Raw genomic sequence first — 13887 nt, 5'->3', positions numbered from 1 at the left:
AGAACTGAGCATGTGGAGAGACGTTCGTTCATCCAGCACAAAGGGAACGGTTTGCAGGAGAAACCCTTACTCTGGTTTCTCAGTCTGTTTCCTAGTGCCGGTTTGAAGTGCCTGCCGTTTTCACTGTAAAACCGAGTTGGAGCTTGTACCTCCCCATATATATGTATGGAGTGGTGTTGGCAACTGAAAAGAAACTTTGTGTTCCCTTCAAGCTAGGTGAAGGACGGCTTTCACACACACTTATCTCTCAGAACTGAGCATGTGGAGAGACGTTCGTTCATCCAGCACAAAGGGAACGGGTTGCAGGAGAAACCCTTACTCTGGTTTCTCAGTCTGTTTCCTAGTGCCGGTTTGAAGTGCCTGCCGTTTTCACTGTAAAACCGAGTTGGAGCTTGTACCTCCCCATATATATGTATGGAGTGGAGTTGGCAACTGAAAAGAAACTTTGTGTTCCCTTCAAGCTAGGTGAAGGACGGCTTTCACACACACTTATCCCTCAGAACTGAGCATGTGGAGAGACGTTCGTTCATCCAGCACAAAGGGAACGGGTTGCAGGAGAAACCCTTACTCTGGTTTCTCAGTCTGTTTCCTAGTGCCGGTTTGAAGTGCCTGCCGTTTTCACTGTAAAACCGAGTTGGAGCTTGTACCTCCCCATATATATGTATGGAGTGGAGTTGGCAACTGAAGAGAAACTTTGTGTTCCCTTCAAGCTAGTTGAAGGACGGCTTTCACACACACTTATCTCTCAGAACTGAGCATGTGGAGAGACGTTCGTTCATCCAGCACAAAGGGAACGGGTTGCAGGAGAAACCCTTACTCTGGTTTCTCAGTCTGTTTCCTAGTGCCGGTTTGAAGTGCCTGCCGTTTTCACTGTAAAACCGAGTTGGAGCTTGTACCTCCCCATATATATGTATGGAGTGGAGTTGGCAACTGAAAAGAAACTTTGTGTTCCCTTCAAGCTAGGTGAAGGACGGCTTTCACACACACTTATCCCTCAGAACTGAGCATGTGGAGAGACGTTCGTTCATCCAGCACAAAGGGAACGGGTTGCAGGAGAAACCCTTTCTCTGGTTTCTCAGTCTGTTTCCTAGTGCCGGTTTGAAGTGCCTGCCGTTTTCACTGTAAAACCGAGTTGGAGCTTGTACCTCCCCATATATATGTATGGAGTGGAGTTGGCAACTGAAGAGAAACTTTGTGTTCCCTTCAAGCTAGTTGAAGGACGGCTTTCACACACACTTATCTCTCAGAACTGAGCATGTGGAGAGACGTTCGTTCATCCAGCACAAAGGGAACGGGTTGCAGGAGAAACCCTTACTCTGGTTTCTAAGTCTGTTTCCTAGTGCCGGTTTGAAGTGCCTGCCGTTTTCACTGTAAAACCGAGTTGGAGCTTGTACCTCCCCATATATATGTATGGAGTGGAGTTGGCAACTGAAAAGAAACTTTGTGTTCCCTTCAAGCTAGGTGAAGGACGGCTTTCACACACACTTATCCCTCAGAACTGAGCATGTGGAGAGACGTTCGTTCATCCAGCACAAAGGGAACGGGTTGCAGGAGAAACCTTTACTCTGGTTTCTCAGTCTGTTTCCTAGTGCCGGTTTGAAGTGCCTGCCGTTTTCACTGTAAAACCGAGTTGGAGCTTCTACCTCCCCATATATATGTATGGAGTGGAGTTGGCAACTGAAGAGAAACTTTGTGTTCCCTTCAAGCTAGTTGAAGGACGGCTTTCACACACACTTATCTCTCAGAACTGAGCATGTGGAGAGACGTTCGTTCATCCAGCACAAAGGGAACGGGTTGCAGGAGAAACCCTTACTCTGGTTTCTCAGTCTGTTTCCTAGTGCCGGTTTGAAGTGCCTGCCGTTTTCACTGTAAAACCGAGTTGGAGCTTGTACCTCCCCATATATATGTATGGAGTGGAGTTGGCAACTGAAAAGAAACTTTGTGTTCCCTTCAAGCTAGGTGAAGGACGGCTTTCACACACACTTATCTCTCAGAACTGAGCATGTGGAGAGACGTTCGTTCATCCAGCACAAAGGGAACGGGTTGCAGGGGAAACCCTTACTGTTGTTTCTCAGTCTGTTTCCTAGTGCCGGTTTGAAGTGCCTGCCGTTTTCACTGTAAAACCGAGTTGGAGCTTGTACCTCCCCATATATATATATGGAGTGGAGTTTGCAACTGAAAAGAAACTTTGTGTTCCCTTCAAGCTAGGTGAAGGACGGCTTTCACACACACTTATCTCTCAGAACTGAGCATGTGGAGAGACGTTCGTTCATCCAGCACAAAGGGAACGGGTTGCAGGAGAAACCCTTACTCTGGTTTCTCAGTCTGTTTCCTAGTGCCGGTTTGAAGTGCCTGCCGTTTTCACTGTAAAACCGGGTTGGAGCTTTTACCTCCCCATATATATGTATGGAGTGGAGTTGGCAACTGAAAAGAAACTTTGTGTTCCCTTCAAGCTAGGTGAAGGACGGCTTTCACACACACTTATCTCTCAGAACTGAGCATGTAGAGAGACGTTCGTTCATCCAGCACAAAGGGAACGGGTTGCAGGAGAAACCCTTACTCTGGTTTCTCAGTCTGTTTCCTAGTGCCGGTTTGAAGTGCCTGCCGTTTTCACTGTAAAACCGAGTTGGAGCTTGTACCTCCCCATATATATGTATGGAGTGGAGTTGGCAACTGAAAAGAAACTTTGTGTTCCCTTCAAGCTAGGTGAAGGACGGCTTTCACACACACTTATCTCTCAGACCTGAGCATGTGGAGAGACGTTCGTTCATCCAGCACAAAGGGAACGGGTTGCAGGAGAAACCCTTACTCTGGATTCTCAGTCGGTTTCCTAGTGCCGGTTTGAAGTGCCTGCCGTTTTCACTGTAAAACCGAGTTGGAGCTTGTACCTCCCCATATATATGTATGGAGTGGAGTTGGCAGCTGAAGAGAAACTTTGTGTTCCCTTCAAGCTAGTTGAAGGATGGCTTTCACACACCCTTATCTCTCAGAACTGAGCATGTGGAGAGACGTTCTTTCATCCAGCAAAAAGGGAACGGGTTGCAGGAGAAACCCTTACTCTGGTTTCTCAGTCTGTTTCCTAGTGCCGGTTTGAAGTGCCTGCCGTTTTCACTGTAAAACCGAGTTTGAGCTTGTACCTCCCCATATATATGTATGGAGTGGGGTTTGCAACTGAAAAGGAACTTTGTGTTCCCTTCAAGCTAGGTGAAGGACGGCTTTCACACACACTTATCTCTCAGAACTGAGCATGTGGAGAGACGTTCGTTCATCCAGCACAAAGGGAACGGGTTGCAGGAGAAACCCTTACTCTGGTTTCTCAGTCTGTTTCCTAGTGCCGGTTTGAAGTGCCTGCCGTTTTAACTGTAAAACCGAGTTGGAGCTTGTACCTCCCCATATATATGTATGGAGTGGTGTTGGCAACTGAAAAGAAACTTTGTGTTCCCTTCAAGCTAGGTGAAGGACGGCTTTCACACACACTTATCTCTCAGAACTGAGCATGTGGAGAGACGTTCGTTCATCCAGCACAAAGGGAACGGGTTGCAGGAGAAACCCTTACTCTGGTTTCTCAGTCTGTTTCCTAGTGCCGGTTTGAAGTGCCTGCCGTTTTCACTGTAAAACCGAGTTGGAGCTTGTACCTCCCCATATATATGTATGGAGTGGAGTTGGCAACTGAAAAGAAACTTTGTGTTCCCTTCAAGCTAGGTGAAGGACGGCTTTCACACACACTTATCCCTCAGAACTGAGCATGTGGAGAGACGTTCGTTCATCCAGCACAAAGGGAACGGGTTGCAGGAGAAACCCTTACTCTGGTTTCTCAGTCTGTTTCCTAGTGCCGGTTTGAAGTGCCTGCCGTTTTCACTGTAAAACCGAGTTGGAGCTTGTACCTCCCCATATATATGTATGGAGTGGAGTTGGCAACTGAAGAGAAACTTTGTGTTCCCTTCAAGCTAGTTGAAGGACGGCTTTCACACACACTTATCTCTCAGAACTGAGCATGTGGAGAGACGTTCGTTCATCCAGCACAAAGGGAACGGGTTGCAGGAGAAACCCTTACTCTGGTTTCTCAGTCTGTTTCCTAGTGCCGGTTTGAAGTGCCTGCCGTTTTCACTGTAAAACCGAGTTGGAGCTTGTACCTCCCCATATATATGTATGGAGTGGAGTTGGCAACTGAAAAGAAACTTTGTGTTCCCTTCAAGCTAGGTGAAGGACGGCTTTCACACACACTTATCCCTCAGAACTGAGCATGTGGAGAGACGTTCGTTCATCCAGCACAAAGGGAACGGGTTGCAGGAGAAACCCTTACTCTGGTTTCTCAGTCTGTTTCCTAGTGCCGGTTTGAAGTGCCTGCCGTTTTCACTGTAAAACCGAGTTGGAGCTTGTACCTCCCCATATATATGTATGGAGTGGAGTTGGCAACTGAAGAGAAACTTTGTGTTCCCTTCAAGCTAGTTGAAGGACGGCTTTCACACACACTTATCTCTCAGAACTGAGCATGTGGAGAGACGTTCGTTCATCCAGCACAAAGGGAACGGGTTGCAGGAGAAACCCTTACTCTGGTTTCTCAGTCTGTTTCCTAGTGCCGGTTTGAAGTGCCTGCCGTTTTCACTGTAAAACCGAGTTGGAGCTTGTACCTCCCCATATATATGTATGGAGTGGAGTTGGCAACTGAAAAGAAACTTTGTGTTCCCTTCAAGCTAGGTGAAGGACGGCTTTCACACACACTTATCTCTCAGAACTGAGCATGTGGAGAGACGTTCGTTCATCCAGCACAAAGGGAACGGGTTGCAGGGGAAACCCTTACTGTTGTTTCTCAGTCTGTTTCCTAGTGCCGGTTTGAAGTGCCTGCCGTTTTCACTGTAAAACCGAGTTGGAGCTTGTACCACCCCATATATATATATGGAGTGGAGTTTGCAACTGAAAAGAAACTTTGTGTTCCCTTCAAGCTAGGTGAAGGACGGCTTTCACACACACTTATCTCTCAGAACTGAGCATGTGGAGAGACGTTCGTTCATCCAGCACAAAGGGAACGGGTTGCAGGAGAAACCCTTACTCTGGTTTCTCAGTCTGTTTCCTAGTGCCGGTTTGAAGTGCCTGCCGTTTTCACTGTAAAACCGGGTTGGAGCTTTTACCTCCCCATATATATGTATGGAGTGGAGTTGGCAACTGAAAAGAAACTTTGTGTTCCCTTCAAGCTAGGTGAAGGACGGCTTTCACACACACTTATCTCTCAGAACTGAGCATGTAGAGAGACGTTCGTTCATCCAGCACAAAGGGAACGGGTTGCAGGAGAAACCCTTACTCTGGTTTCTCAGTCTGTTTCCTAGTGCCGGTTTGAAGTGCCTGCCGTTTTCACTGTAAAACCGAGTTGGAGCTTGTACCTCCCCATATATATGTATGGAGTGGAGTTGGCAACTGAAAAGAAACTTTGTGTTCCCTTCAAGCTAGGTGAAGGACGGCTTTCACACACACTTATCTCTCAGAACTGAGCATGTGGAGAGACGTTCGTTCATCCAGCACAAAGGGAACGGGTTGCAGGAGAAACCCTTACTCTGGTTTCTCAGTCTGTTTCCTAGTGCCGGTTTGAAGTGCCTGCCGTTTTCACTGTAAAACCGGGTTGGAGCTTTTACCTCCCCATATATATGTATGGAGTGGAGTTGGCAACTGAAAAGAAACTTTGTGTTCCCTTCAAGCTAGGTGAAGGACGGCTTTCACACACACTTATCTCTCAGAACTGAGCATGTAGAGAGACGTTCGTTCATCCAGCACAAAGGGAACGGGTTGCAGGAGAAACCCTTACTCTGGTTTCTCAGTCTGTTTCCTAGTGCCGGTTTGAAGTGCCTGCCGTTTTCACTGTAAAACCGAGTTGGAGCTTGTACCTCCCCATATATATGTATGGAGTGGAGTTGGCAACTGAAAAGAAACTTTGTGTTCCCTTCAAGCTAGGTGAAGGACGGCTTTCACACACACTTATCTCTCAGAACTGAGCATGTGGAGAGACGTTCGTTCATCCAGCACAAAGGGAACGGGTTGCAGGAGAAACCCTTACTCTGGATTCTCAGTCGGTTTCCTAGTGCCGGTTTGAAGTGCCTGCCGTTTTCACTGTAAAACCGAGTTGGAGCTTGTACCTCCCCATATATATGTATGGAGTGGAGTTGGCAGCTGAAGAGAAACTTTGTGTTCCCTTCAAGCTAGTTGAAGGATGGCTTTCACACACCCTTATCTCTCAGAACTGAGCATGTGGAGAGACGTTCTTTCATCCAGCAAAAAGGGAACGGGTTGCAGGAGAAACCCTTACTCTGGTTTCTCAGTCTGTTTCCTAGTGCCGGTTTGAAGTGCCTGCCGTTTTCACTGTAAAACCGAGTTTGAGCTTGTACCTCCCCATATATATGTATGGAGTGGGGTTTGCAACTGAAAAGGAACTTTGTGTTCCCTTCAAGCTAGGTGAAGGACGGCTTTCACACACACTTATCTCTCAGAACTGAGCATGTGGAGAGACGTTCGTTCATCCAGCACAAAGGGAACGGGTTGCAGGAGAAACCCTTACTCTGGTTTCTCAGTCTGTTTCCTAGTGCCGGTTTGAAGTGCCTGCCGTTTTAACTGTAAAACCGAGTTGGAGCTTGTACCTCCCCATATATATGTATGGAGTGGTGTTGGCAACTGAAAAGAAACTTTGTGTTCCCTTCAAGCTAGGTGAAGGACGGCTTTCACACACACTTATCTCTCAGAACTGAGCATGTGGAGAGACGTTCGTTCATCCAGCACAAAGGGAACGGGTTGCAGGAGAAACCCTTACTCTGGTTTCTCAGTCTGTTTCCTAGTGCCGGTTTGAAGTGCCTGCCGTTTTCACTGTAAAACCGAGTTGGAGCTTGTACCTCCCCATATATATGTATGGAGTGGAGTTGGCAACTGAAAAGAAACTTTGTGTTCCCTTCAAGCTAGGTGAAGGACGGCTTTCACACACACTTATCCCTCAGAACTGAGCATGTGGAGAGACGTTCGTTCATCCAGCACAAAGGGAACGGGTTGCAGGAGAAACCCTTACTCTGGTTTCTCAGTCTGTTTCCTAGTGCCGGTTTGAAGTGCCTGCCGTTTTCACTGTAAAACCGAGTTGGAGCTTGTACCTCCCCATATATATGTATGGAGTGGAGTTGGCAACTGAAGAGAAACTTTGTGTTCCCTTCAAGCTAGTTGAAGGACGGCTTTCACACACACTTATCTCTCAGAACTGAGCATGTGGAGAGACGTTCGTTCATCCAACACAAAGGGAACGGGTTGCAGGAGAAACCCTTACTCTGGTTTCTCAGTCTGTTTCCTAGTGCCGGTTTGAAGTGCCTGCCGTTTTCACTGTAAAACCGAGTTGGAGCTTGTACCTCCCCATATATATGTATGGAGTGGAGTTGGCAACTGAAAAGAAACTTTGTGTTCCCTTCAAGCTAGGTGAAGGACGGCTTTCACACACACTTATCCCTCAGAACTGAGCATGTGGAGAGACGTTCGTTCATCCAGCACAAAGGGAACGGGTTGCAGGAGAAACCCTTACTCTGGTTTCTCAGTCTGTTTCCTAGTGCCGGTTTGAAGTGCCTGCCGTTTTCACTGTAAAACCGAGTTGGAGCTTGTACCTCCCCATATATATGTATGGAGTGGAGTTGGCAACTGAAGAGAAACTTTGTGTTCCCTTCAAGCTAGTTGAAGGACGGCTTTCACACACACTTATCTCTCAGAACTGAGCATGTGGAGAGACGTTCGTTCATCCAGCACAAAGGGAACGGGTTGCAGGAGAAACCCTTACTCTGGTTTCTCAGTCTGTTTCCTAGTGCCGGTTTGAAGTGCCTGCCGTTTTCACTGTAAAACCGAGTTGGAGCTTGTACCTCCCCATATATATGTATGGAGTGGAGTTGGCAACTGAAAAGAAACTTTGTGTTCCCTTCAAGCTAGGTGAAGGACGGCTTTCACACACACTTATCTCTCAGAACTGAGCATGTGGAGAGACGTTCGTTCATCCAGCACAAAGGGAACGGGTTGCAGGGGAAACCCTTACTGTTGTTTCTCAGTCTGTTTCCTAGTGCCGGTTTGAAGTGCCTGCCGTTTTCACTGTAAAACCGAGTTGGAGCTTGTACCACCCCATATATATATATGGAGTGGAGTTTGCAACTGAAAAGAAACTTTGTGTTCCCTTCAAGCTAGGTGAAGGACGGCTTTCACACACACTTATCTCTCAGAACTGAGCATGTGGAGAGACGTTCGTTCATCCAGCACAAAGGGAACGGGTTGCAGGAGAAACCCTTACTCTGGTTTCTCAGTCTGTTTCCTAGTGCCGGTTTGAAGTGCCTGCCGTTTTCACTGTAAAACCGGGTTGGAGCTTTTACCTCCCCATATATATGTATGGAGTGGAGTTGGCAACTGAAAAGAAACTTTGTGTTCCCTTCAAGCTAGGTGAAGGACGGCTTTCACACACACTTATCTCTCAGAACTGAGCATGTAGAGAGACGTTCGTTCATCCAGCACAAAGGGAACGGGTTGCAGGAGAAACCCTTACTCTGGTTTCTCAGTCTGTTTCCTAGTGCCGGTTTGAAGTGCCTGCCGTTTTCACTGTAAAACCGAGTTGGAGCTTGTACCTCCCCATATATATGTATGGAGTGGAGTTGGCAACTGAAAAGAAACTTTGTGTTCCCTTCAAGCTAGGTGAAGGACGGCTTTCACACACACTTATCTCTCAGAACTGAGCATGTGGAGAGACGTTCGTTCATCCAGCACAAAGGGAACGGGTTGCAGGAGAAACCCTTACTCTGGTTTCTCAGTCTGTTTCCTAGTGCCGGTTTGAAGTGCCTGCCGTTTTCACTGTAAAACCGAGTTGGAGCTTGTACCTCCCCATATATATGTATGGAGTGGAGTTGGCAACTGAAAAGAAACTTTGTGTTCCCTTCAAGCTAGGTGAAGGACGGCTTTCACACACACTTATCTCTCAGAACTGAGCATGTGGAGAGACGTTCGTTCATCCAGCACAAAGGGAACGGGTTGCTGGGGAAACCCTTACTGTTGTTTCTCAGTCTGTTTCCTAGTGCCGGTTTGAAGTGCCTGCCGTTTTCACTGTAAAACCGAGTTGGAGCTTGTACCTCCCCATATATATGTATGGAGTGGAGTTGGCAACTGAAAAGAAACTTTGTGTTCCCTTCAAGCTAGGTGAAGGACGGCTTTCACACACACTTATCTCTCAGAACTGAGCATGTGGAGAGACGTTCGTTCATCCAGCACAAAGGGAACGGGTTGCAGGAGAAACCCTTACTCTGGTTTCTCAGTCTGTTTCCTAGTGCCGGTTTGAAGTGCCTGCCGTTTTCACTGTAAAACCGAGTTGGAACTTGTACCTCCCCATATATATGTATGGAGTGGAGTTTGCAACTGAAATGAAACTTTGTGTTCCCTTCAAGCTAGGTGAAGGGCGGCTTTCACACACACTTATCTCTCAGACCTGAGCATGTGGAGAGACTTTCTTTCATCCAGCACAAAGGGAACGGGTTGCAGGAGAAACCCTTACTCTGGTTTCTCAGTCTGTTTCCTAGTGCCGGTTTGAAGTGCCTGCCGTTTTCACTGTAAAACCGAGTTGGAGCTTGTACCTCCCCATATATATGTATGGAGTGGAGTTGGCAACTGAAAAGAAACTTTGTGTTCCCTTCAAGCTAGGTGAAGGACGGCTTTCACACACACTTATCTCTCAGAACTGAGCATGTGGAAAGACGTTCGTTCATCCAGCACAAAGGGAACGGGTTGCAGGAGAAACCCTTACTCTGGATTCTCAGTCGGTTTCCTAGTGCCGGTTTGAAGTGCCTGCCGTTTTCACTGTAAAACCGAGTTGGAGCTTGTACCTCCCCATATATATGTATGGAGTGGAGTTGGCAACTGAAAAGAAACTTTGTGTTCCCTTCAAGCTAGGTGAAGGACGGCTTTCACACACACTTATCTCTCAGACCTGAGCATGTGGAGAGACGTCGTTCATCCAGCACAAAGGGAACAGGTTGCAGGAGAAACCCTTACTCTGGTTTCTCAGTCGGTTTCCTAGTGCCGGTTTGAAGTGCCTGCCGTTTTCACTGTAAAACCGAGTTGGAGCTTGTACCTACCCAGATATATGTATGGAGTGGAGTTGGCAACTGAAAAGAAACTTTGTGTTCCCTTAAAGCTAGGTGAAGGACGGCTTTCACACACACATATCTCTCAGAACTGAGCATGTGGAGAGACGTTCGTTCATCCAGCACAAAGGGAACGGGTTGCAGGAGAAACCCTTACTCTGGTTTCTCAGTCTGTTTCCTAGTGCCGGTTTCAAGTGCCTGCCGTTTTCACTGTAAAACCGAGTTGGAGCTTGTACCTCCCCATATATATGTATGGAGTGGAGTTGGCAACTGAAAAGAAACTTTGTGTTCCCTTCAAGCTAGGTGAAGGACGGCTTTCACACACACTTATCTCTCAGAACTGAGCATGTGGAGAGACGTTCGTTCATCCAGCACAAAGGGAACGGGTTGCAGGAGAAACCCTTACTCTGGATTCTCAGTCGGTTTCCTAGTGCCGGTTTGAAGTGCCTGCCGTTTTCACTGTAAAACCGAGTTGGAGCTTGTACCTCCCCATATATATGTATGGAGTGGAGTTGGCAACTGAAAAGAAACTTTGTGTTCCCTTCAAGCTAGGTGAAGGACGGCATTCACGCACACTTATCTCTCAAAACTGAGCATGTGGAGAGACGTTCGTTCATCCAGACCAAAGGGAACGGGTTGCAGGATAAACCCTTACTCTGGATTCTCAGTCGGTTTCCTAGTGCCGGTTTGAAGTGCCTGCCGTTTTCACTGTAAAACCGAGTTGGAGCTTGTACCTCCCCATATATATGTATGGAGTGGAGTTGGCAACTGAAAAGAAACTTTGTGTTCCCTTCAAGCTAGGTGAAGGACGGCTTTCACACACACTTATCTCTCAGACCTGAGCATGTGGAGAGACGTTCGTTCATCCAGCACAAAGGGAACGGGTTGCAGGAGAAACCCTTACTCTGGATTCTCAGTCGGTTTCCTAGTGCCGGTTTGAAGTGCCTGCCGTTTTCACTGTAAAACCGAGTTGGAGATTGTACCTCCCCATATATATGTATGGAGTGGAGTTGGCAACTGAAGAGAATCTTTGTGTTCCCTTCAAGCTAGGTGAAGGACGGCTTTCACACACACTTATCTCTCAGAACTGAGCATGTGGAGAGACGTTCGTTCATCCAGCACAAAGGGAACGGGTTGCAGGAGAAACCCTTACTCTGGTTTCTCAGTCTGTTTCCTAGTGCCGGTTTGAAGTGCCTGCCGTTTTCACTGTAAAACCGAGTTGGAGCTTGTACCTTCCCATATATATGTATGGAGTGGAGTTGGCAACTGAAGAGAAACTTTGTGTTCCCTTCAAGCTAGGTGAAGGACGGCTTTCACACACACTTATCTCTCAGACCTGAGCATGTGGAGAGACGTTCGTTCATCCAGCACAAAGGGAACGGGTTGCAGGAGAAACCCTTACTCTGGTTTCTCAGTCGGTTTCCTAGTGCCGGTTTGAAGTGCCTGCCGTTTTCACTGTAAAACCGAGTTGGAGCTTGTACCTACCCAGATATATGTATGGAGTGGAGTTGGCAACTGAAAAGAAACTTTGTGTTCCCTTAAAGCTAGGTGAAGGACGGCTTTCACACACACATATCTCTCAGAACTGAGCATGTGGAGAGACGTTCGTTCATCCAGCACAAAGGGAACGGGTTGCAGGAGAAACCCTTACTCTGGTTTCTCAGTCTGTTTCCTAGTGCCGGTTTGAAGTGCCTGCCGTTTTCACTGTAAAACCGAGTTGGAGCTTGTACCTCCCCATATATATGTATGGAGTGGAGTTGGCAACTGAAAAGAAACTTTGTGTTCCCTTCAAGCTAGGTGAAGGACGGCTTTCACACACACTTATCTCTCAGAACTGAGCATGTGGAGAGACGTTCGTTCATCCAGCACAAAGGGAACGGGTTGCAGGAGAAACCCTTACTCTGGATTCTCAGTCGGTTTCCTAGTGCCGGTTTGAAGTGCCTGCCGTTTTCACTGTAAAACCGAGTTGGAGCTTGTACCTCCCCATATATATGTATGGAGTGGAGTTGGCAACTGAAAAGAAACTTTGTGTTCCCTTCAAGCTAGGTGAAGGACGGCATTCACACACAATTATCTCTCAGAACTGAGCATGTGGAGAGACGTTCGTTCATCCAGCTCAAACGGAACGGGTTGCAGGAGAAACCCTTACTCTGGTTTCTCAGTCTGTTTCCTAGTGCCGGTTTGAAGTGCCTGCCGTTTTCACTGTAAAACCGAGTTGGAGCTTGTACCTCCCCATATATATGTATGGAGTGGAGTTGGCAACTGAAAAGAAACTTTGTGTTCCCTTCAAGCTAGGTGAAGGACGGCATTCACGCACACTTATCTCTCAAAACTGAGCATGTGGAGAGACGTTCGTTCATCCAGACCAAAGGGAACGGGTTGCAGGATAAACCCTTACTCTGGATTCTCAGTCGGTTTCCTAGTGCCGGTTTGAAGTGCCTGCCGTTTTCACTGTAAAACCGAGTTGGAGCTTGTACCTCCCCATATATATGTATGGAGTGGAGTTGGCAACTGAAAAGAAACTTTGTGTTCCCTTCAAGCTAGGTGAAGGACGGCTTTCACACACACTTATCTCTCAGAACTGAGCATGTGGAGAGACGTTCGTTCATCCAGCACAAAGGGAACGGGTTGCAGGAGAAACCCTTACTCTGGTTTCTCAGTCGGTTTCGTAGTGCCGGTTTGAAGTGCCTGCCGTTTTCACTGTAAAACCGAGTTGGAGCTTGTACCTCCCCAGATATATGTATGGAGTGGAGTTGGCAACTGAAAAGAAACTTTGTGTTCCCTTCAAGCTAGGTGAAGGACGGCTTTCACACACACTTATCCCTCAGAACTGAGCATGTGGAGAGACGTTCGTTCATCCAGCACAAAGGGAATGGGTTGCAGGAGAAACCCTTACTCTGGTTTCTCAGTCGGTTTCCTAGTGCCGGTTTGAAGTGCCTGCCGTTTTCACTGTAAAACCGAGTTGGAGCTTGTACCTCCCCATATATATGTATGGAGTGGAGTTGGCAACTGAAAAGAAAATTTGTGTTCCCTTCAAGCTAGGTGAAGGACGGCTTTCACACACACTTATCTCTCAGAACTGAGCATGTGGAGAGACGTTCGTTCATCCAGCACAAAGGGAACGGGTTGCAGGAGAAACCCTTACTCTGTTTTCTCAGTCGGTTTCTTAGTGCCGGTTTGAAGTGCCTGCCGTTTTCACTGTAAAACCGAGTTGGAGCTTGTACCTTCCCATATATATGTATGGAGTGAAGTTGGCAACTGAAAAGAAACTTTGTGTTCCCTTCAAGCTAGGTGAAGGACGGCTTTCACACACACTTATCTCTCAGAACTGAGCATGTGGAGAGACGTTCGTTCATCCAGCACAAAGGGAACGGGTTGCAGGAGAAACCCTTACTCTGGTTTCTCAGTCTGTTTCCTAGTGCCGGTTTGAAGTGCCTGCCGTTTTCACTGTAAAACCGAGTTGGAGCTTGTACCTCCCCATATATATGTATGGAGTGGAGTTGGCAACTGAAAAGAAACTTTGTGTTCCCTTCAAGCTAGGTGAAGGACGGCTTTCACACACACTTATTTCTCAGAACTGAGCATGTGGAGAGACGTTCGTTCATCCAGCACAAAGGGAACGGGTTGCAGGAGAAACCCTTACTCTGGATTCTCAGTCGGTTTCCTAGTGCCGGTTTGAAGTGCCTGCCGTTTTCACTGTAAAACCGAGTTGGAGCTTGCACCTTCCCATATATATGTATGGAGTGGAGTTGGCAACTGAAAAGAA

Source organism: Vicugna pacos, chromosome 30, assembly GCF_048564905.1.
Source record: "Vicugna pacos chromosome 30, VicPac4, whole genome shotgun sequence".
Classification (NCBI taxonomy): domain Eukaryota; kingdom Metazoa; phylum Chordata; class Mammalia; order Artiodactyla; family Camelidae; genus Vicugna; species Vicugna pacos.
Note: the sequence above shows the minus strand (reverse complement) of the source record.